The sequence below is a fragment of the Sminthopsis crassicaudata genome, chromosome 2 (genome assembly GCF_048593235.1).
Source record: "Sminthopsis crassicaudata isolate SCR6 chromosome 2, ASM4859323v1, whole genome shotgun sequence".
Lineage (NCBI taxonomy): Eukaryota > Metazoa > Chordata > Mammalia > Dasyuromorphia > Dasyuridae > Sminthopsis > Sminthopsis crassicaudata.
In genome coordinates, this window is record NC_133618.1 from 531,746,512 (window position 1) to 531,772,891 (window position 26,380).

A 26,380-nucleotide genomic window follows, 5' to 3' on the forward strand; every position below is an offset into this window, starting at 1 on the left:
ACAGAATGGAGTGAGCCAAACTACAGTTTCTGCTCTCTATAATATTTAGGAGGGTTTGATACTCCAACCTCTTGCTCTCTAATCAGAGGGGAAAGGAGGCTGATGGAGGTAATGGCAATCAGGACATGAGTTAACCAGCAGTGATGAGATTAGAGGTGATAAACTTAACCTAGGAGGTTCATCTTGTTCAATAGAATTGAACCAGACAGATGTAGAATGGAGATAGATGGACAAATGCTAGATTACCTAGATTCAAGTGGAAAGGCGTGTCTACTTCAAATGATCAGATTATTCACTATTTACTGAGGACCTAATATGTGCAGATCCATAGTATAAAGCCTACATGGATTATCAAGGAACTAGAAGATATACTCTATTGCTGGTCTCATGGAGTTTAAAATTTAATGGCAACTACAGGATAAACATAAATGTAAACCCAATCATAGAATTAGTCAGAGAGACTTACAAATATATTTGCATCTAACACTATGGAAGGTATGTAGAAATTTGCAGATAACTCATCACCTACAATGTCTCTCCACTTGGGTAGAGTTAATCTGGGGGCAGCTAGGTGGCACAGCGGATAGAACACCAGCCTTGAATTCAGGAGGACCTGAGTTCAAATATGATCTCAGACACTTAACACTTCCTAGCTGTGTGACCCTGGGCAAGTCACTTAACCCCAGCGTCAGAAAAAAAAAAAAAAAAGTTAATCTGGACATTTATAGATATTGCTCTACACAAATATGCATGAGTATGCTCCCTGGGAAGTTTAAAAAAAAAAAAAAACCCTTTCTGGGAGATCAAGAATTAAAATATTTTAACTTACAAAAAGAGAACTTGGAGAACTTTACTATTTAGTTTCACAAACTTTAAGGCTGTGACTACAGTGGTCACCTCACCTAAAGCTCTCATTTTACTTAATGAGGAATTAGAGTGCAAAGGGGTCAAGAGATAGGCCCAAAGGACATATGGGTAATAAGTGGCAGTGCTGACAACTGAAATAAGGATTTTGGGCTCAGCATCCAGGCCTCTCTCATGTCATGCTGACTTCAAAAACAAACTGCAATCCTTGTATATTGTTGTTGTGGAATAGGACAGAACAGAGTGATTACTGTTGCTACTTAAAACTTCCCTACACCTAGAGGAAATGAAGAAAAAAACACAAAAGAAACTTTCCAGTATTACAGGAGGATAAGTAGAAGGGGACCAGAAATGATCTAAGGGCCAGTGTTCTACCTACAACTACAGTACCATTCTTAGTGTGAGCTCTTTGAAAATGGCTGGTTTTTGCCTATCTCCAGTGTTTAGTAGAGTACCTGGCATATAGTGGACACTTAATAAATGTCTGTTGACTTGATTACCATATTGACTGATTATCTAAATACCGAATCAGATATGTATTATGGGGAAAATGTTTCTAGCACTCATGTAAACACATCCAGATCAATACCAAAGTCAAACAGATCTTGAAATATGTTCAAAGTTCATTGAGCTACAAGGAAAACTTTAAAGGATATTCCAGGCACTTTTAAAATCGTTGGGCAAAAAAAAAAAAGCCAATAACAACAACAACCCCCCCCAAACCAAAACAAAACTAAACAACCTGGCCCCTAAACTTTCCCACAATCTTATTCCATCCAAGTTCATGGAATCACATGATTTGATATGGAATCTGCTATTTGGCAACAGGCAGCTGTCAAATCCTGGGCAAGCAAACTTCCTGCAAGCCGCAACTATTCCCACTTTCTAGAATCCTTTGCGGATTATAGACAGAGATCTAATCCCCATGGACAGGGCGGACTGGTATTTCAAACACGAAAAACATTGGAATGACAATTAATAATTTATTAATAGGGAAGTGTCTTAAACACATAGACACCCCCCCATTCATATAGAGAAAAAAAAATACCACACCAAACTTCAAGACAAGAAAAATGAACTGAATTTCAGCATTTTAAAGAACTATAAAATATTTCTTCCATAATTAAAATTTTATCCTTGTCAACACATGTTCTAAGATGACACTGATTAATACCAAATATTTCACAAATAAGTCCTCTTTATTCTGAGTGTAGGTCCATCTGCTCTGAACAGATAATATATATTCCAGACTTTAGGGCCATAATCAAAGAAAGCCACAACAAATTCCTTAGCTGTAATAGATATTTCACATGGTTTAAGATGGTGCAAAAGTATGACTTGAAAAAATTTAAAAAAAAATCAAAATATTGGAACTGAATTTCTCTTAAAACAGTATAGTATTGACTTCTACTAGTATCAAATGCTGATATCAGAAATTACTTATGGGTTTATTTCATTATCTTAATGCTTGATACTCCTTGGAAGTCAGAATTCACGAAGATAACTATGCTGATTTAGGGTGAAACCCAAGCATTTGACAGCAGATTTATCTGTTTGGCAGGGATCCGAACAAGATTGGTTACAGCTATCTTCTAATCTCAGGATTCTTTGTCTATGAAACATGGAATATTTTAGCAAGAACTAAGCATGTACAATAACTGTGAAATTGCTATATACACCAGGATTCCAAGCTCTATGCTATTTCTATAATCTTGCCCCCAAATTTCTTGGCTTTGGACTGGTGAAGATCAGATGCAAATTGGCAAGTCTTCCACATTTAAAGTTCGTATCAAAGAGTTTTTTCTTAAAAAAAAAAAAAAAAAAAAGCAAAATCTTTTGGATACAGTTTTATATCACCTATATTTTCCAATATGTTAATTCTTCCCTCTCCTCCCCTCAAGTTTTATCTTAAGTAAAGAGCTCATTTGTTTTCTCCTGTTAGGCTACTTAAAACTGCAACCGGTACTCCAATTAATAACATAAACATATATATCCTGTTCTTTTGGGATTTTCTTTTGATATTCATGAATCGTAAAGTGAAGGAAAACATGGACATAGAGATTGAGTTTGAATATACTCCACAAGCAGAAAGTAACTTATGTTTATAATAAATCTGACAATATAAGAATAACAAACATTAAATGTCCCCTGTCCAATTTCAACTCATCCTTTCAAGAACAGCTTAAATTGGAAGTGATCCCTTCTTCCTTTTAATTAATCCAATTCTTTATTTGCAACTCATATTCTATTTTCACATTATGCTGTGCATTAAAGTTATTTGTAAATATCTTACTTTTAATATTATCATTGTTAATGACTAAAATTACATGGAAAGATAGTTTTTAACATTCATTCTTACAAAATCTTATGATTTTTTTTTTAAATTATAGCTTTTTTTATTTACAAGATATATGCATGGATAATTTTTCAGCATTGACACTTGCAAAACCTTCTGTTCCAACTTTTCCCCTCCTTCCTCCCACCCCCTCCCCTAGATGGCAGGCAGACCAATACATGTTAAATATGTTAAAATATATGTTAAATACAATATATGTATACATATCATACAGTTACAAAATCTTATGTTCCAAATTTTTCTCTTTCTTTCTCTTCCCTTAGATGGCAAGTAATCCAATATAAGTTAAAAACAGTAATTTTTAAAAGAATGTAAATGTATTTTGAAATAAAAAAATTTCATTATTGAACAAGTGATTTCATGAGGTTAAAAAGTTTTTGATTCCAGATAAAGAAAATACTACCTTTTGCATTTTACCTGCTTCTGTTGTCTAAATTGTGTTCCAACCATAATGACCATGATAAGGAATATTATCTTTAAAGGGGAAAAAAAAATCCTTCAAATGGAATTCATACTAGTCCTATTCCCAGATTTCTTTTCTATATCCTACACTTAGTTCTACTCAGAAAGTGGTCTTATCAATTATACTGTACCAAAATACCAAAATTTATTGGTCAATAAACCCGAACAAAGGCAACATCAATAATTTCAAACATAATAATCTTTGAAAATGTTACCAATATGTCCAAAATATTAGGTTAGAAGCCATAATGATACCACAATTTGGTGTAGGAATATTAAATTTTGTCAAAGTTGTTCCTCAGATCTGGGAGCATTTGAGAATCATTTTGGCAGGACTCAAGGTAACTTGGATCCATCTTTTAAATAGGCAACTCCAGACTTAACCATCACTATCACAGAAAGAAAAGAATAATGGAACTTTTGTTTCACTAAATGACTATTCTACAGTTATATTCATAGGCTAATTTATGTGCTTTTAAATATGTAAGAGAAAATGCATTTTATTTAGCGTAAAAAGTTCCAATAACCAGGCTTACTTAGAATTACCTGAGATTTTTAAAAGTTATACCTTGAGGATCACTATTTATTTTTTTGTTTGTTTTTGTTTTTTTTTCCTGAGGATAGGGTTAAGTGACTTGCCCAGGGTCACACAAATAGAAAGTGTTAAGTGTCTGAGACCACATTTGAACTCGGGTCCTCCTGAATTCAAGGCTGGTGCTCTATCCACTGTGCCACCTAGCTGCCCCCAGGATCACTATTTTGAGCAAGCCTATAATTTAAGTTTTAAGAAATAAATGATCATTTTTTTAAAAAAAGAAATGAATCAGAAATATTTCCCATTTTTCCATTTACAATTATCTTTAAAAATAAGATAAACTTGTAGTCACAACACTATATGAACATATACATATAAACACACACACACACCCCAGCAGGACATTACCACAGGGTTGAAGTTCTAGGAAACACAATAAAGAGTTCCCAGTATGAATTCCTTAAAGAAAGAAAAACATTGGTGAATATGTACTTTTATCCTGTAGTGCACATATCTGCCAAATGTGAACTCTCAGGATTTTTCCACACATGTACCTCTAACAGATATAATTCAATCTAATGTAAAGCACATGCTTGATTTTGTTCTACAATTTCACATTTGGCAAAAGATAGGGCCTTAGTCTATGGCAACAGATGTAAAAGAATATTTAAACCCTACCAAAGTCTAAAACATCTTGCTTATAAACTTATTTCAGGGAGAAGTAAAAATCTAAGCTCAAAAATAAAGGTCTTTAAATCCTAAAGCAAATCACTTAAACACATTGCCTAAAATTTCCCTTCTATAATGTGGCTGATGTGGTTAAACATAGCTAATTTTATCTTCCCATTAACTAAGAAATTTATACCCAAGGGTATAAATTAATGAAATGAAAATTTTCTATAAGAAATAAAGTGATGGAAGATAGAATTTGCTGCTAGCTATGTATTTAATGACCTTTTTTATTTACAAGTGTTTTACAATCAACAATGAATTTTTACATCCCTTTGAAAGGAAGTGATATCATAATCCAGTGACACGTGATAAGGAGAGATATAGGTCAAGTAAGATCTTTTGAGTATAAGATTCAGACCTCTAAGGTACTTTAGAGAAGACAAGTGAAATCTGCAAACACTGTAATATGTGCTATCAAAAAAAGGACAAAAATAAACAGTCATAATCTCAGAACTGAAAGGAACTTGGAAACTATCCAGTGATCCAACGATCCCTGATCATGAACAACTATCTCCATCATCATTCAATAGGTTTTATGCTAGGAAATAAGTCAGAAAGGGGGCTCCTTAGATGGGATCGGTTCAAGCTGGAAGACAGCATAATTAATAAAGCATGTTGGTGGCCAGTATTCAGAAGAATCAGGATATCTAGGAAGAAGAAGAAACAGACAGAGCACTTGATCTCCTGAGGCATCCCACTGCAATCTTGGATAGCTATAATTGGTTTTTTTTTCCTCTTACATATAAATTTTCACCTGCTACTTCTACCCATTGTTCAGAGGCTAGTTTTGTATTCTGGAGTCAATCAGAGAAAGGTTAATTCCTCTTCCAAATGGTAGCCTTTCAAATACTTGTAAAGACAGTATACAATTTCTGACGAGAAGGGATTAATTCTTTGTACTTGTATTCTACTATATGTCTGGCACATAGAAGGTATTTTAAAAAATACTTATTGCTTGATATATACTTGAAGTCTTCTCTCATCTAGGCCAAATACCTTCAGTTCCTTCAATCTTATATGCCATGAGTTTCAGACTTCTCCTTATGCTTGTCCCTTTCTGAGCCTTAGAGATATGAAATGATACACCCAAAAAGCCACAGAGGTAATAAGTAGCATGGTTTGGACTTGAACTCGGACTCTTCTAACACAAATCTAGTGCTAATATTTTACTGATGTCACAATGATTTTCTTGACAAAACTGAAAGAGGACCTCTTCTACTTTTACTCATCCCTTGACCCTATACACACCTTATAATGAAATAATTCATACATAAAATCATGCCTTCACATCCCATTAGACCTGCTGGGGCTATTTGTTTGAGTCAGCCAGTCACACTTATTGCAAACCTAAAAATGGGCAAAGCATGATTAGAATGTCATAAATTGAGGAGTTAGTAGTTTATTAGACAATAGCCTAATAAACTATTGATTCCCAAGCCCAGTGGCTACTAGGAAATTAATAGAAGAGATGCTGAATTATACCTAGCATCTTTCTTTAAAGAGCAGAAGTGCTATTAAATACTGTGCTTCTTGTAATTCTTAGGTGGAAATTAATTTCTCTTTCTAACCAATGGCTTGTGCGACATGTAATAAGGAAGTTTGCTCCTAAGATTTCAAAAAAAATAGTCCATGTACTGACTTTGGGGTTACAAATAATGATTAGGAGAGCAATAAAGAGAAGACAATCCTAAGTATTGTTTGTTGTTGTTGTTTTTTGAAGACAAATAATGAGTTCAATAAGTCAATCAATTAAATGACATTTATTAAGCACTTATTATGTGTTAAGAACTGTGCTGAGAACTAGACTAAAAGAGAAACTACAAGTTACAGAGGAAAAGAAACAGGATAAGTTGAAAGTAGCTAGGAATCCATTAAAGATAATGTCTGCCTAGGTGGCACAGTGGATAGAGCACTAGCCTTGAATTCAGGAGGACCCAAATTCAAATCTAGTCTCAAGACACTTAACACTTCCTAGCTGTGTGACCCTGGGCAAGTCACTTAATCCCAGCCTCAGGAAAAAAAAAAAAAATGTCAGCAGTGAGAAAGTGATAAAAAAGAAGCTGAGAAAAATCCAAGATATGCAGATTTGAAAGGAAAAGCCCAGAACCAAAGGGAAATGTCAAATGGAGGATTCCTAAGGACATTAGTTATCAAACATTGGACAAATTGACAGAGAAGGAGGCTATAAGAAAAACAATTTTAACCAAAAAAAAAAAAAATCATCAATTAATCAAGAAGGAATTATTAAACATTAAAGCATGATCCATATAAAAATATTTAAAGAATTTTTTGTGATGTTCAAGAACTGGAAACTGCAAAATGGAGAATGGTTGAACAAAATGACAAATGAAATATTTTTTGAAATTGCCAATGTGAGATTTTGTTTTTGCTGGATATATTTGTTTGAAAAAAAAAATTTTCCCCCTAATGGGGGACAGAAGGGAGTGAGAAAACAAATGCTTATAAACTAAAACAAACAAACAAACAAAAAAATTTAAAATGAAGAAAACAATTCATTCAGAACTTACTATTTACCATGCATTGGGCTAAGCTCTGGGAATTCAAAGCAAAAGCAAAAACAAAAATAATCCTCAAGGAGCTTATATTCTAAGGAAAACAACACATATAAATGAAAATATACTAGATAGAACAGAGTAGATAAAAGAGAATCTTAGCTGAAGATAAGAAGGTCCAAGAGAGAACACTGAAATCTGGAGTGTGGAGATGTATAAACATTACATTATACCATATTTTATTACATATACAACACACATGTACAAATATATTGATAATATATAATTTTATTTATATCTATTCTTTATATATATAACATAAATTGCTGGGGCTGTTATTAACTATTATATTAATATATATTATTAACTATAGATATAGCATATATTACATATGATCTGTTACATATCATACATATCTACATACTTCAAACTATAATTTCAATGTTCTTATTATATATAGATAACACCCTAAACTCTAAATTTTGATGTTCTCTCATACACACAATATATAAACTCATATACATGCAGATACACATACACATACATACAAAATTACATGATTATTTGATATACAAGAACTATTTATACCAAATTTATACCAAAGTTTATACCTTCTCATCCTTGTTGTGCAATAAACTAAATTCTGAATATCTTCAATTATAGAGGACATGATGGGCATCAAGTTTCCCAAGACAAACATGGTCCTGGAAAGAAGGAAGATGAATATTCTGTTTGGATCCTACCTCACTTCATTATATATCCTATGAATACCACTTGTTAAATACTAGAGCAAAAAATAAAAATATAAGGACAGTCTTCATTCCTGCTCAATTTGTAAAGTCCTCCAGCAGCCAGTTCTTCACTGGTAGGTCACTACAGCTTTAAAACTCTATACCTCAAGGGAGGATGGCCACCTCAGAATTTAAGTCACATATGTAAATTCTTAAGTGATCAGGAAAAGGGAGATTTCCAGTTGGACACCTGAAGCATAAAATATCCTCTCTGAACAAAGAGAACCTGGTGCATCAATTAATGGTGTTTGGAGGAGGATGTTTAGCAGGATGTTTTGCTGCTCCTGCTTCTATTTTCTTTTATATACAAAAGCCATAGTGATAGGCCATTAGTCATCTATACTCTGTTCCTGGCAAGTCATCTAGTCCCATCCTGCAATCTGAGAGTCAATATTGCAAATAAGATATATTCAGAAAGCTCAAGATGACCTGAGCTAAAGCTTCTTGCACATCTGGACCTGCAGAATTTTGCCTTCTTTGGCTTAATTTGAGTTCAGCCTGACTTAACTATTTAAGGAAATCAGACTTTCCTCCTCCCTCCCCTCCCTCCCCCAAAGGACTTATACAATGAATTACATTCAAATTTCACCTACTTTGCATCCGGTTAAATTCCTCAACACAAAGTCCAAAGTGCATGAGAAATTGGCAAGAAGAGGAAATTTCTTAAGTGGGAACTGTTAAAGGAAAGGTGTTAAGGAAGGGATAAGGTCCAGGAAGATTAAAAAGTGACTTTTTTTTTTTTTTAGTACTAGAGTTCTTTTGTATTTGTTTTTTGCACATCTTAGCTTCAAATCTTTACAGATGAGCTCATTCAGAACTGTCTTCTATTTCTCCTCCTGAGTTGTTTTTTTTTTTTTTTTTTCCCCCTAAAAGGGGAATGAATCAGAAGATTCAGGAGACAAAATAATGATCATCAACCTGTTTCAATTTTTAAACTTTTTCATTCATACAATGGTTACTAAGAAACAAGTGTGGTTACATTATAAATATAGTGCATTTGGAGCCTGAGTACCTGAATTTGAATCCTGTAGCTTCCATTTTTCTAGGTTTTTGAATCATAAGGATTATTCGAATCACCCAGTTGTTGGTGATTTTTTCAATTATTTTAGTGGCAAAGATAATGGAATAGTTTACCATGTCCTTCTCCATCTTATATTACAGACAAGGAAACTGAGGCAAATAGGGTTAAGTGATTTATTCCAGAATCACACAGCTAGTAAGTGTCTGAGGCCAAATTTGAACTTATGAAGCCAAATCTTCCCAACTAGATATTGTGCCCCCCCCTTCTGTCATCTCACTCTGTCAAAAAAAAAATTTAAATATTATGATTTGATTCACATTCAGTTTTCATTGTTCTCGTGTTCTCTCTCTCTCTCTCTCTCTCTCTCTCTCTCTCTCTCTCTCTCTCTCTCTCTCTCTCTCTCCAAATGGCATTTTTTATCCCAAGTCTATTGGAATTTTCTTAGAATATATTGTTGAATGTATGGGACTACCTGTCATCTAGGAGAAGGGGTGGAGGGAAGGAGGGGAAAAGTTGAAACAGAAGTTTTTGCAAGGGTCAATATTGAAAAATATCCCATGCATATGTTTTGTATGTAAAAAGCTATTAAAAAAAAAAAAGAATGTATTGTTGAGAAGAACTAAGTCTATTATAGTTGATCATTACATATTCTTGCTATTACTGTGTATAATGTTCTCCAGATTCTGCTCACTTCACTCAGCATCAGTTCATGTAAGTCTTTCCATGGTTTTCTGAAATTATCCTGATCTTTCTTTATAGAACAATAATATTCCATTACATTCATATACCATAACTTATTCAAACATTCCCCAATTGATGATATCCATTCAATTTTCAATTCCTTGCCACTGCAAAAAGAATTGTTATAAATATTTTTGTACATGTGGTCCTTTTCCTTTTTTTATGACTCCTTTGGCATATAGACCCAGTAGCGCTACTGTTGGATCAAAGGGTAATGCACAGTCTAATAGTCCTTTAGGCACAGGTCCAAATTGGTTTATAGTATGATTAGATCAGCTCACAACTCCACCAACAATACATTAGTGTCCCAATTTTCCTCACATCCCCTCCAACATTTATCATTAGCTTTTTCTGTCATTTTAGCCAATCTGAAAGGTGTAAAGTCATACCTTAGAGTTTCAATTTGCAGTTCTCTGATCAATAGAGATTTACAGCACTTTTAAAAAATGACCACAGCTGGTTTTAATTTCTTCATATGAAAATATGTACAGATGTACATGTGCTTTGCCTTGATTGGGGAATAATTTGTATTCTTATAAATTTGAATTGGTTCTTTATATATTTTAGAAACAAGGCTATTACCAGAAACATTGGCTATAAAAATTTCCCCCCAAGGTTTCTGATTCCCTTTTAATTTTGGTTACATTGGTTTTGTTTGTGCAAACTCTTTTTAATTTAATATAATATTTTGATTACATTTTATAATCCATGTATTTGTAATTGATTGCATGGATCATTTTGGAGCCATTTTACATTTCATAGTATTCTCTAGTTCTTATTTGGCCATACATCCCTCCCTATTCCAAAGATCTCACAGGTAAACTAAACTTTGCTCTTCTAATTTGCTTATAGTATCCCCTTTTATGTCTAAATCATGAACTCATTTTGGTCTTATCAAACATATTCATGTTGATGTATACCTAGTTTCTGACATATTGTTTTTCAATTTTCCCAACAATTTTTGTCAAATAGCTGGAATCTTTAGGTTTATCAAATAGTAGATTACTATTATCATTGACTATTGTGAATTGTATATTTAAATCTCTTCCACTGACCCACTACTCTATATTTCTTGGTCCAGGCATGATGCCTAGGCTTAGCTGCCTAGCAAGGGCCAGTTACCTTACCTATAAAATTTGAGGATTATACTAAATGATCACACTCCTCCACTCTGTTGTTGGAGTCATCTTTCTCAAGTCCTGGATTGACCATGTTACTGTGTTATTCAATAAACTTTCAGCTTGGCATTCAAACCCTTTATAAATTGGTCCCTTCTACTTTTCCAGTCTTCTTATACCTTACCCCCACAAAGTCTGTGATCTAATGACACTCAGTTTCTTAAACAATGTACTTTATCACGCAACTCAGTTATTTTGAATTATGTCCCTCCAGGCTTCCTTCAAGTGCCAGCTATAAGAAGTGTTTCCTGGGCACCCTTAATGTGAAAGCCTTCCTTCTATTGATCATCTAATAATTTATCCTATATATCTTGTTTGTACCTAGTTATTTTCATGTTCTCTACCTTCGTTAGACCATAAACTTAATGACAGAAGTGATTATATTCTATCTTTTTTTTTTTTTTTTTGGTTCCTCCATTACTTAGCACAGTGATCGGCACACAGTAAAGTGCTTAAAGATGCTAACTTTTCTTCCAGCTCTGAAACTATAATTCTAAGTATATCTAAGGAATAGTAAAGAAGTTTTTTACATAGAGTGTTATTTCAATTTTAAAATTCCGTGGGAATTAGGGAAGTCAGGTATCTATAAATAAACATACATATACATATATATCTTCATAAATCATGCCAGTTTCCTGCTTTTGCCTGCTGTATGATAAATATATCACAAGGCATGCTTTTTATATGTCTTCACCTAGTTGAAAGCAAATAGTACTCACTGTAGAGAAAATCATTAAATTGAGTCTAATTTTGTCTCTCATCACACTAGTATCTTCTTTCTGTATTCTTTCTTTCCTCAAATTTTTCCTAACCTCTTCCAACAAAACAGAAGAATCTGGTATCTTTCATTTCTACTCAAAAGGCAGGCAAACTCAGACTGAATGAAGTATTAGCTCAACAAACCATTTGCAGTCCATCTTTTATCTCTGTTCTCAAACAAAAGACTTCCTTCCTCTCACCTCAGACTCTACAATGAAAAGAAATTTAGCAAGTAGAGAAAAGAACAGAGGTACTCTGAAATCAGATCTACTTAGTCTATTCTAAAGATAAGCTAACTTCATTTTTTTCAGGGTGGATGATGAAGGGGTCACAAAAGATGGGAGTACTTCCACCCCACCTCTCACTACCAGGTAGCTCCTTACTTCCTTGGAAAAAGCCAATAGCTGCCAACCTACTGGTTTCCTTACCAAAGAGCCTGTGTTACTTCAAGAAACTACAATCATACATTGCCCTTGCAAAACTTAGTAGATAAACTAATTTTTTCTCTTTCTTGCCCAAATCATTTTAAATATATCCCTCATCCTTTAAATTTAATCTAATCCTTGCTCTTCTAGCATTCAATCTAAAGACTGCATATTGACTTCTGGCATATGTGATAATATTTTATTTAGCATTAAATTATAATTTTTACTAGAACAACTTTGTCACAGTTCCTGGAATGTACTTGTAAGTTTCCTATAGTATTCTAATTTTGACAATGAAGTAAAAGAAGATTACTGAGATGGTGCTGTCCATAATCTAAGATGAGAATAATTAATTTTCTCAACCAGTCATTATTCAGGTCATCCAATTATATGTCTTCTCTCCTTAATCCTAGGCTAAGACCATGCAGAGAAAGGCTTATTTTCCTATTCCTAAATTAAATAACTTCCAGATACAAAAGGGAAAACTGAATTTAAGAAACATTTAATGTTGAGATTAAAAAAAAAAAAAAAAAAAAAGTCAATCAGTCTGGCCCACAAATGTCCAGATTGAGGCTGACACAGCCCAAGTTCACTGAATTGAAGATGTCAAAAGATCTGCCCAGGGCCACACAGCTTATGAACCAGAACAGGATTGAAGGAGAAAGGCATGGCAGATATATCATTTCCCACTCTGCCTTAGTACTTCATCTTGTGAATCTGGAACTCATCACTGTATCACACTGTTAGCATCTCTGACTTGAGAATCAGCTCTTTCCACTATGCCACACTGATAGAATTCAAGCCCAGAGCCTAGGGCTCCAGGCTCAAATCACTCTTTCTACTGCACAAAATTTGATTTATTAATTTAATGTAAAACAAAACAAAACCAAAAAAAATGCATTCATTACATAATGCAAGGCACCCCTCCAAGTATAATTGTCTCCACTATCCTCATTTTATTTGAACATATTGGGGTAAAATCAATTGTGATTTCAAAAAATATTTTGAATAACAAACCACTACATGTTTCAAATGCAAATATATTGCAATGGAAGATATCTGTATGAGGCATTCAACAATTTAAAGTGGCTTACTACATGTAATTCATTTACTATACATAAAGTGCTCAAGAAACTATATAAGTTTTTCTGATATAAGTGAACTTCATGCCAACACTTTGGAGCATTTAGACCTATGTATGTTAAGGGACTGAGGGGACCTGTGATTTCAGTGGTATAGAGAACTTCCTAGTTATATAAAACTATCAATTCAAGTAAGCATCTTCTTTGCGACTCTTATAGGGTTGACTAGCACATGGAGGGATAAAATGACTTACTTAAGAGTCACACAGTTACAGATGTGTCAGAGACAGGACTTAATGCAGGCCTATTTTGTTGCAAAGCCTGCTCTCTACTGCTGCCTCTCATCTAAATGGTAATATGGGAAAAGGATTGGCCTGGGAGTCAGACCTGGAATTCAAGTTCTAATGCCCTTCTTATTAATTCTGAGGAGCCAGTCCCTGAATTTCTGAGTCCAAGTTTCTGAATTCATAAGATGGGCTACTAAAGAAAGTACTTAATGGAAATGAGCCATTACTTGCTCCTAACTTTAGCTAGATAAGAAAATGGATAGAGAACCAGGCCTTCAATCAGAAAGACCAAAATTCAAATCTGGACTCAGTATCTGGCTGGGTTACCCTGGGCAAGTCAATTCACCCTGTTTGCCTCAGTTTCCTTATGTGTAAAATAAACTGGAGAAAATAGGAAAGCATTTCAGTGTCTTTTCCAAGAAAACCCCAAAAGGGTCAGTCATTACTGAAAAGACTGAACAATAAAGAAACCAAAACTTTAGTCTTTCCCCAGAGGCTCTTTGTACACAGGGCTTTCTTTATACAATGAAATCTTTGTTAAATGATTGACTCTGAAAAAGGTCTAATCGAAATGCAAATATGAAGTTAGCTACATTTATGTTAATGCAAGAAGTTTCCACAAGCAAAAAAATAGAAAAATACTTCTCTGAGCTGGAAATTCTGGTTTTCAGGGAATTAGAAAGATGACAAAATTTACTTAGGGAAGCTGGTTGTTTATTCGGCTAACCCTAAATTGTCAATACAAGGAGAGATAGTAGCTGTAGTCAAAGCCAATGAATTTAATGGTTTTTAATGGCTCTAAAGGACCCCCTAATTTAGATAGGTTCTACTTAAACTCAGCTGCTATCACAAATAAAGATTCAGAAAGTCAAAGTTCAATTGCTCAGAAAAGCATATCCACATCTCCTCAAGCAATTGTCTGGTAATTAGTATCAGCAAAAGAATTTCTGTTCCTTTCCCACCACATCCTATAGTTCTGGGCCAAGAGTTAAGGGCTTGAATCTCATACTTGCATAGCAAGGATGAATGAATAATACGAATATCAATGCCAGCTGACCATAGGATGGAAGAGGTTCTTTCTCCTAGGAGCCCAAGTTCTCATATAACAGCAATTTTTAAAAGGTCACTATTACCACTAGTAGTGTGAGGGTGGGAATGTGGGACCTTTATGTTTTGCCACTGAGAATTATCAGTAAAAATAGGCTGGCAAGTTGTTCAAAGCAGTCAGAGGCTTGAGTTCTAATCCTGATACTTCCTGGATAAACTGTGTGGCTTTAAGCAAAAGTACTTCAGCCTTGGGATTTGGAAATTAGTGACTTAATAATTTTTAAGGCTATCAATGTAAGAGTTCAAAGAACACAACCAAACCAAAATTATCTAGGAAAAAGTGGTTGTGGGAAGGATACAATCAACAATTTGCTAACTGGTGGGACTTAATACCATCTTTAGATTACCTCTTCCCTACAGAATCTAGAGTTAAAAGGAACCTTACATGAAAATCTAGTCCAGCAAGTTTTTGCTTATATAGAAACTGTATCCCAGGCTGCTAAGGGGTATAGTAAAACTGAATCCAGGCTTAAATCCTTCCTTAGACATTAGAAGTGATCCTGAGCAAGCCAGTTAATCTCTTCCAGCCCCATTTTGTTTATCTGTAAAATGGGAATGAATAATAATACTATCTTGTATAAGAGAGCAATGAGGATAAAATGAGAGAATATATGTTAAGTGCAGTCCAATCCTTAAACTGCTGCGTAAACGTTAAATGTTTTTATTCATTTATCATCCCAAGGTCACAAAGGTGAGCTCACAATACTAAAGATCAGAGTTAGCATTTTTATTCATTCATTAAATAAACATTTATAGAATGCCTGGCACTAAGCAAAAGACAGTCTCTGACCTAAAGGAGGGGAGTCTTAACAGGGGAGACAACATGCAAACACATATATACACAAAACAAGCTATTTAAAACCAAACAGGGATTTTATATTGAGTCTGGAGGTGATAGGGAGCCAGGAAAATGAACAGAATAGGAAGATGAGCAGGTCAGATTTGTAATTTAGGAAGATCAATTTGACAGCCAAATAAAGCATGAACTAGAGTGAGGAGGGAGACCAACCAATAGACTATTTTAATAGTTGATACATGAGATGATGAGGTCCTGCACCAGATTGTAGCACTGTCATGACAAAAGGAGGCATATGGGAGAGAAATCACAAAGACACAATCAACACGATTGTGGCAGTACTTGAGACATTGGATATGGAGGTGAGAGATTAAGTGAAAAACTGATGATAAAATACAGGTTGTGACCCGGGGGGGGGGGGGAGGGGGGACTGAGAGGAAGGTGGTGCTCTCAACAGTTATATGGAAATTTTTTGTTGACAGTTTGCTCCAACTTCAGCTATATCTACCAGAGTGGAAAATAAGTAGTACTGATGACTGAAGGAGAGACGCCATGTCCATTGACAGTACACCTTAAACTAGCTTCCAAGGATGAACAATAGTTCAAGGTAAAGCTTCTAGGGTAAGCATAGCAATAATCCTAAGGTGCCTTGGCCTTTGAGTGCAGTCATTTTAATTATCTGTCAATGATTCTAAAGTCTCTTGGCCTTAGGATAGTCCTACAAATATTGCTGATTGTCAGACAGATAATTTGCTGGTCAGTAATAACCAAATTCCAGAGACCACCCCTAAGTTTTATCTCTAAGCCAGAAAAGTAGCATATCGTGATATGAAGAACTGGATAAATTTGTCTCCTTGCTTTAGGTCTTTACTAAATCCTTTTGGAATTTAGCTTACCTCAATTAGCATTACAATTACAATAAACTTTGCCCCTAGACTTGGAGATAGGTTCAAACCTGCAAATTCTATCAACACTCATTTCAACCCATAATCTTTTAAGAAGCAGTAGATTGGTAGCTTTTTGTTTTTAAGAAGTTTCAGTCACACCAAACTCTTTATGACCTTATTTTGAGGTTTTCTTGGCAAAGATGTGGTTCACCATTTCCTTCTCCATCTCATTTAGTAGATAAGGAAACTGAGGCTAACAAGGTCACACAGCCAAGAAGTGTCTAAAGCCAGATCTTAAATCAAGTCTTCTTGATTTCAGGCCCAGGTAGTAGCATCAGCAACCAAAGGGAGAAACTCTATTGAGAGTCTCCAATCTTTTTTCTATTTAAACTAATATAAACCAAATTACTTCTCATTTCACTAGGCTGAATAATCGAGTAACTTCCCATAGTAGATTTTCAGCATGACACTATTTACATAACTCCTGACTCCACTACATTTATTCAAAAGATAACAGTCCCAGGATACTTTTAAAGATTAGATTAACCACAGAAAGGTGGGATACAGCCAAGAGCAAAACCTCCCCGAGGGTACATAGCTTATGCAGATAACTACATCCCATTTCTGGGGGCATAATAACGACTCAGGAAATAATAACTTAAGTAATAAAATTCAAGCTCACTTTTTATAGAACCTCGTATTCTTGGCACCAAAGAAAAAGGCCTAGATTTGAGGTTAGAATCCAGAGTAGAATTCCAGTTCTTCCTTTTATTCGTGTGACATTGTAGACAAGCATATTTCCATTTCTGGGCCTCACAACCTCATCTATAAAATGAGGACCTTTAAGGTCCCTTCAATTCTAAAGAATGAGCCCAGGCAGATATTATCTCCACCTGTAGTATTTTTTCATATGACTACAAATAGTTTTGATTTATCTGAAAATTGCCTGTTCTTTTCCTTTGACTACTTATCAATTGAGGAATGATTGTGTGATTCAATTCCCTATATTTGAGAAATAAGGTATTTATCAGAGATATTTGCTGTAAAAAATTTTTTTCCTTCTAGTTTTGGTTGCATTGATTTTGTTTGTGGTTAGGGGAAAATAAGATATTATTTTCTAAAAATATGTTCTTACCATGAAAATGAAAACGATTCCTCTTTTAAATGACAAATACAACATTAGAGAAAGATTATGCATTGAAATTCAGGGTAATCAAAGTTTGTTCAATTGAATGACCCAGGAAAAAGATGCTGCCTCACTGTTTTAAAGGCAAGCAGGAAAAATGAGTCAAAAAACATTTAGTTCCAGTCTGTCTGCTAAGAGCTGGGGGGGGGAGGGGGAGAGGGTATTACAAAAAAAAAAAAAAAAAAAAAGACAGTCCCTGTCTTCAAAGAATTTAGTCTAGTGGCAAATATGAAAACACAAAGTACAGATGGTAGAGTATACAATTCTTCACTCCTTTGCCTTAATAGGTAGAATTTGAGGTAGAAGGAAGTGTTTGAAATAGCAGAAGAAAGCTTCTTTGGTACTGAATGAGATAAGGAGAGATCTTTCAAGACAGTTGTGAAAATCGAGTAAGGCTTCATCTACTTCAGTGTTTGAGTAGGCCTGAAGGACTCTGAACATGGAGTCAAGAGCATAATTGCGTTCCCCTCTCATGATATCTCCCTATTTCAACCAAATATGGGCAACTTTGTATTTATTGGTCAAGTTCAATTTCATGGGTAGATCTCGAGTTTAGAATGTAAGGCTCTCAGCCAATCAGGATGAGAGTCAGTGGTGGGAGGGGGTGTTTTGCGTTAGGGATTAAAGGGGCTCTCCTGGCACAGGAGGTGCTTCCTCTCTTCGATAGTCTGCTCGAAGAGTCGGATGCCCTTCTCATGAGAATGTAAAATAAACTTTGCTTTTCTCTAGAGCTCTCTCCAGCTTTTTTATTAAATGGTGACCCCCTCACCATTTCCATACCGCACAGGTACTTTAAGTTCTTTCATTCAAAACACTTTGTAAACTCTCAGAACCCTCAATAGGAATGAGATTTCTCTGGTTTCTAAATAAACAAATCTTCCGTCTTTCATTTCTTGCTTCTCTCTCTTTTGGGGAAAGTCAAAATGAAGAATAGCTCTTAAGTTTAATGGATCTGGTTGGATTTCAAAAGTGAATGGTCAAGGCTAAGATTTACACCAGCACTTGGAAGCTAGAAGGAATCTTAGAGAAAAACAGTAAGGCCATCTTCAAATCTGACTTCAGCCCATGGCTGTGTACTCACATGTATTCCAGTTACTAAGTATCATGATAAGAAATAAGAGCTATTCAGACTGTAAAAGCAGCCCTGGAATTAACTAAACTCATGCATATACACCATTCATTTAAACATGACTTTTATAGGAGGACAGTTGACTTTGGACATATAATACTTCTGCTTGGAGGTTTGGAGTGAAATATAGCTCTATCCCACCCAACTAACCAATTATAACTTTAAAGAGCCTCCTAAAGCATGACAAAGATAAGATTACCTCTATTCTCAATGGTGAAGAAGGCTCTACTTTAATAGGCCTCCCTTACTTATACTTGCGCTTAACCTAGGGTCCATGGACCCTTAGATTTCTGGGGAAAGTTGAATAGGGAAAAATGACCACTATATTTTCACTAACTATTGACTGAAAGTTAACACTTCCTGCAATTATAAATGCAGGTGACAAAACATTCTTATAGGGAATCTCAGTCAAAACATTCTGATAGGGGACCACAGGCAGTATATTAAAGAGATGCAAGCCTCCCTCACTTAGAATATTGAACCAGTGATGACATAGTAGTGGGTGGGTTTTGTTTTTGCTTTATTTAGAAGACAATGTGAAAGTATACATTTCTGCACAAGTCCTTCAAATATTAGAAGAGTGATCACCTTCCCCTCCAAGGCTTTTCTTTTCTAAGCAGAATATCCCTCAACCATTCCTCCTAGCTGCATTCACGAATGTTTGTCATCTTCCTTCCTCAAGTAGGACATCTACTTTTCACCTAAAATTATGCTGGCAGTACAACATAATCTGTACATAATGTAGAATTGTTGGTTTTTCTAACCAATTGGAAAGTTGTCTCATAAGAGACTCCCAGCTACTTCTCTGGTTAAGTATTATTCATTGCCATGGAAACATACTGTATAAAACATATTATTTTTATGTAAATAATATTAGTTTTCCTTCATGTTTTTCTCAGTTTTTGTTTTAATATCTAGGGCTGAGTCTATACCAGAACAAAATATCTGCTAGATCGAATTACCTACAGCTTACAAAAAATGTGGTGCTAGTAGAAAGCCAAATACTTCTGGATTCCTTGACATTCATGAAGAAACATAGACAGGACTGAGAAAAATTTGGTCCACCACATATTCTGGCTGAGCCTAATTCTGCTTCAAGTAATCAAAATAGCAATTACTAAAACCAAAGAAATCTAATGGTTTTGATGAAATTGCTGACTATCTAGATAATAAGATGTAGGTCAGTAAGGACAAACGTGCCCATCTACTACCTCGTCTTGGGGTCATATCAGGGAAAAGAAGAGTAAACCTGATAAAATAGGATTTTGGTCAAATATCACACTTCCTGAGTTACAAAGCTGTTAAATATGTAATGCGAAGAGAATTATTATACTCTCTAATATCCATAATGTTCTTTGATAAGAGTCTGCCCCTACCTGCTAGGAAACAGGAAATAACTTAACCTTATTTATAGGCTTGAACATTATTACTCCATAGAGGCAAAGCATTTCATAACCAGGTTCTAAGTTAACTTGAATTACAGGCACCAGAGTGACGAACTAGGATTTTATTGGATATCCTAATTTGTTCAATTTTTCTCTCATATAAAATGACTCAATTGCAGTATAATTTTTTCCTCCTTAGCCTTTATTCATTATGTCTAATCTATCTTATATCACCTTTAAAATTTGCTGTTAGAGGAAAAAGGAGGGACAGATAAAATTTTAAAACCTTACTACTTAAAAAAATAAAAATACTATTCCCAGCAATACAATGATATAAGACAATTACAAAGGACTTATAATAAAAAAAAAAAAAATACTATTCTCATTCAGAGAAAGAGCTGAAGAGAGAGTGAATGCAGGCTGAAGCATATAATTTTTTACTTTCTTTTTGTGTATGCATTTTTTTTCTTTTGGTCCATGTCCTTTTTTTCACAATATGACTAATATGGAAATATGTCTTGCATGATTGCACATGTGTAATCTATATCATATTGCTTACCACCTCAGTGAAGGAGGGAGAAAACCTGGAGCTCAAAATTAAAAAAAAAAAAAAAAAAAAAAAAAAAAAAAAGGAGAAAATTGCCATTACATGTAATTAGGAAAAATTTAGCAAAAATCTAAAAAATAAATAATGCAAATCCCTCTGCCTGAGAGAATTTATATCATAAAATGTCTTTTATACATACTATTTCTAATGCTGTTATTACTAAAATATATACCTTTGCAAAGATAAAAAAACTTTTTTTTTTTAAACAAATAACAACAACAACAACAACCAGGAATGGTTACAAAGCCTATAAACTGAAAATTCCATGTATTATCTAACAGACTTCTTGGATCAAGAAATTTTTAAGTTTATGTTTTTAAGTGGAAAATAGCCATGATGTATATAATATTAAAATATTGGTGTTTAACTGTACCTCTCTCGGTAGGGGAGAAAATAAAGTCAAAAAGTACACAGCAAAGAACAAAATAATTATCTACAAGGAAGCAAAGAAAAGATGGACAGTCATGAATATATGCTCTCTTTTATTATTATATATACTTTTTTGAAATGGAAACTTCAAAAATTTCTTACACATTTTGAATCCTCCCTAGTCTACTGGGCACATGACAATATTGTTTTGGGTTTTTTTTTTGGCTTTCTTTTCTGATTTCTATTTTTAAAAATTTTGTGTTCAGTTTAAAATAAATCTTTAAAAGAATTATAAAAAAAAAAGACAATAGTCATGATGTGACTAATGTGTAAATGTTTAAAGTGATTGTATATGATTGCTTTCTGTCTTGGGGGAAAAAATTTGGAAATCAAAAATCTTACAAAATTGAATGTTGAAAACTGGCTTTACATGTAATTGGAAAAATAAAACACTATTTAAAAAAGTCATGATGTTCCTTGAATCACAATTTCAGTATCTAATATGCTTGATATGTTAATACATGATCTCATTGCTCAACTCTGGGCTCTACCTCCAAATTACAGGAAGGGAAATAAACCTCTTCCCCTGAAACCCTCTTCAAGTCTTGGCTTAAATTAGATTCATGTTTACCTAATTGAGGCTGGAAGCCTAAACAGTCCTCCGCTCCAACACATTTGTCTGCTGCCTTGGGAACAATGCTACAAAGTGTGAAGGTCCATTTGCACATCAGGGACAATACCAGTTATTGAGCACAAAGAAACCTGTCCCTCTGCCCGGGGTGAACTTATAGACTCATTATTGAGTAGAGGGAGAATTTTAGGTGGCACAGTGGATAAAACATTTGGCCTAGAGTTAGGAAAACTCCTCTTTGTGAATTCAAATTCAACCTGAGACATAGTTGTGTGACTTTGGGCAAATCACTTAACCCAGTTTGCCTCAATTTCCTCATCTGTAAAATGAAGTAGAGAAGGAAATGGGAAACCACTCTTTGCCAAGAAAACCCCATATGGGCTCATGAAGCCAGACATGACTGAATTAACAACAACAAACCTAGAGAGAACTCTCTCCTATTAAGTCCTCTTATAGCAGCTAACATTTATATCGAACTTTACAAAAACCTTGAGAGGGAGGTGCTATTATGACTGGGAGAGTTTAAGTGAGTTGCCTAGGGTCATTCCACAAGCTGGAAGTGTTTGAGGCTTGTTTTGAACTTGGATTTTTTCCTAACTCCTAAGTCCAGCACTCTACTCTGTGTCATCTCTTCCACTTATTAGTTGGAGAATTAGTTCATTGAAACTCTTCACTATAGCAGAATACCTGGTCTAATGCTCACGTTCAACTTGGACTAAGATTTCATACTAGTTTAGACAGCAATGGTGGGAGATTCAATTTATTATTCTGGTTGTGTCACTAAAATAAATGCTGTGTGAACTTGGACAAGTCACGTTCAAATTAAGTTTTTAAATCTTTAAATTAAATGTGTTGGACTCAATGATCTTTAAAGGTCCCATCTAGTTCTAATATCTGATGACCACAAGGCTATGTGAATAGATTTTTAAATCAAATGCCAGTATAAATCAAATCCAAATGAGTCCTGTCTCCCTTGCCATAGCCAAGTGTTACACATTCATTACAACACTGCTGCCATTATTCAAAATGTCTTTTTTGGGGGTGGGGAGGTGAAAGGGGGAGAATCTCCTCTTCCAGAGCTGCTTTCAAAATCTATCACACATTCTCTTGAATATATTCCATGATCACAGTTTTTCAGACTCTAAAAATTCTAGAAATACCCAAAAGTTAGTGTTATGAATTAGGTAAGTGGCCAAAATACAGGATACTAATAGGATAAAATACACACTGCTACTCATACAAAATAATTAGACTACTTTTCTTAAACAGTTCAGAAGGCAACTGGCAATTCTATAGGAGTTCTAATGATGATTGAAAGTAGTGGCAGGAAAACCAAGGCAGTTTCCCAAAGTAATTGCTTTGAAAGATAATATTCATTTGACTATATATAAAGTTCTGGTCTATTATTTAAAAATCAGTTCCACTACTTTAGAATCACGCCATATAATCTATTTCAAACTCCTTCAATCTTATTTCTCTAGGGAATGGCTGTCCCTGAGAAGCAGACAAGAGAGTATCATAGCCTACATTTGCCCAAATGCAAAGTTCCTAAAGTCATGCAGTAGCAAAACCTCTTGTCAGCCACATCAAATGCTGAAATTGAAGTTTGAAAAAATAATCTGCTTAACATAGCACAAAATGTGCCCAGAAGCTGAGACTTTTTAATGCTTTTGATATTTGGAAACCTCTTCTTTGTTCTGTAAATATCAAGTCTTAGTCAGCAAGATTAATAAGATGCCAAAAAAATGAAGCCAGAATGAAAAACATATTTTTAAAAGTAAATATTGTCTTCACAAAAAGGCAAGGCACAATAATAAATTAGCCACATCTTCATTAAAAAATAGCAGAGGATTTCAAATTGGAAAAATAGCCAATTATGAATAATTTTATAATCTCTATTATATGTGATAATACTTCCCATTCATGTGGGATTTTATACTCTAATCCCTTTCAAGGTGATGAAGAGACTTTACAAATTTTCATCAAATATAAATTACAGAATTCCAATTATGAGAGAAAGTAATCAGCAATTTCTTCAGTTCATTCTCATGAAAACTCATAAAAGTAAATACTAAGAAGTTAGATGAAAGTTTCATTCAGTTCACATTAACCTTCTATTCTAGCTCTATATATAGTTTCTAAAACAGACCTTGAATTAACTTGATATTTAAAGTCAGGAAGTAAGTAAAAATAAAAGTTTTTCATTTTGCACTCTGGGAACAAAATAACCCTAAGGAGAAAGGTCCAGAGTGTAGGCCTAGCATGGGTGGACAGAAAGAAGGTCTATGGAAAGAACTTTTGGCTCAAGAAGGACAAAGCTACCCTAGCAAGTGGGGTGGCTGGGTGTTGTAGCTGACAGAGTACTAGACCTCAAGTCAGGAAAACTTATCTTCCTGAGATCAAATGTGGCCTCATAACTCACTAGCTGTGTGACTCAGGGCAAGTCACTAAACATTAGTTGCCTCAGTTTCCTCATTTGTAAAATGAACTAGATAACGAAATGGCAAACCACTTTAGTGTCTTTGCCAAGAAAACTCTAACTGGGATCATGAAGGATCCAACACAAACGAAAAACTGCTGAAAAACTAACAATCGATATTGTCAGAAAATGGGATGGGCTGCCTTAATGAAGTAGAGTTCTCTCCACTGCAGGTGACAATCAGAGAGACTGGCTGTCAAGTAATACTGCATTTATCAAGGATGTTACAAAAGTGATGCAAGCATCACATAAAGAACTGGACTCATTTAAACTCAGATTCTAGGATTCTGTGAACTATGGGAATAGATTCACTTAAAATTGAATTTTTAAAAACTAAGAAACAAGATAAATTTGATTCTTCACAATAACCCATTATTCTACCTATAATCTGGATGGTATCATATAAGATACAGACTTATATCATTTTATAAGTATAGAGGCTCAAAATGGATATAAAATCAGTTAACTTTTTACCACATCCTGGGTCAAAAGGTCTGAAGAGACAGAGATAGAGACAAAGAGACAGAAACGGGGGGGGGGGGGAGAGAGAGAGAGAGAGAGAGAGAGAGAGAGAGAGAGAGAGACAGAGACAGAGACAGAGACAGAGAGAAGGAGAGAGACAGAGACAGAGACACAGGGAATGTGTTTTGGAAACACATTTGAAAATAGAACTCCTTACCTAACAAACTAATCAGTAATTCTTAAAAGTTACCCTTCCCAATACAGTATGTGGTGGGAAAACTGCTGGACTTCAGGAAAGAAATTTTTGTTTGACTTGGCTCTTGTCACTCAAAATGAAGAAAAATTACTTCATCTATAAAATGGTGTGTGTGGGGGGGAATATATATGTATGTATGCTATCTATCTCAACAGGCTGTTGTGAATAAAGCACTTTTATAAACATTAAAGTGACATTTACATGACTTGTATTTCCAGGAAATTTTTCTAGGACCATCTAGTGATAATTAATACCTTTTACCAAAGAAACCTTCAGCACTCTTCCTCCCTTCAAATCATACTAGATGAGAAGTTACCTGCTCAACATGGAGTCAGTATGGAAGAAGTGATGGAAAAAGTTCTAGCTCTAAAATCAGGGAATTTGGATTTAAATCTCATTTCCAAGACTACACTAATGATTTGGGCCTTGGTTTTCTGATGTGCAAAACAGAGGAGAGAAGTTGGACTAAATAGTCTCAAAGTTCCCTTCAGGTTCATTGTCATGAATGAACTCTAGTAGCTTCCTGTTTCAAGTACAAACACAAAATGCTTGGTTTGGTATTCAAATTCAAGACCTAGCCCTCTCCTATAATTCCAGTCTTTTTATAAACCTTGTGATTATAGTTGAGTTGTTAGTCATATTAGGATTAAGTGACTTGCCCAGGGTGACACAGCTAAGAAATTTCAGGGGCCAGTTTTAAACTGAGGAAACTGAGTTTTCTTTACTTCAGGTTTGGCATTGTATCCACTGCATCCACTTACTTAACACATTATTCCCAACATATATTTTCAATGATAGTTTCATGGTTGTTCCTTGAAGAAACCACTACATCTCTTGATTCTAAGGCATTCTCTCTAATTGTCCTCCATTCCAATTGCTTCGTTCCTGCTCCTAGCTTCTCTGGCTTCCTTTAAGTTCCAACTAAAATTCTACCTCCTCCAGGAAACCTTCAATTCTTCTTAATTCCAGAGCCTTCCCTCTCTTATTTATTCCCTTTTTATTCTGTAAATAGCTTGCTCTATATATGTTTGTATATTGTCTCCCTTATTTGATTATAAGCTTTTTCAGAGCAAGGGCTGCCTTTTGCCCCTTTTTGCATCCCTAATGCTAAGCACAGTGTCTGATACATAGCAGGCACTTAATAAATATTTATTTAATTTATTCACTTAAATTCTAGTATCTATGACTTTGCATAGGGATGGTAAAGTGTGATATAATATGTAATATAGATATATTGAAGGTCAAGAAACCTAGTTTCTAGTCCTGGCTTTCTACCACCAACTGTGATGTAGGCTGAGTCATTTGCCTTTCTTGAGTCCTCAATTTTTTAATCTGTAATT

General features: G+C 34.7%; 1 protein-coding gene across 2 annotated transcripts in view; it reads right to left on the reverse strand.

The window, feature by feature from the left end:
• Window positions 1–26,380, reverse strand: part of MYO1E (myosin IE) — a 223,413-nt gene that overhangs the window by 191,850 nt on the left and 5,183 nt on the right. The window contains exon 1 of one of the 2 annotated variants that reach the window (XM_074294637.1): window positions 8,074–8,167. The exons of the other annotated variant lie outside the window; for it this stretch is intronic. The gene's annotated coding sequence lies outside the window, so the exon portion shown is untranslated. Of the gene's footprint in view, window positions 1–8,073; window positions 8,168–26,380 lie in introns of those variants that run through there. 2 annotated transcript variants of the gene reach the window in all.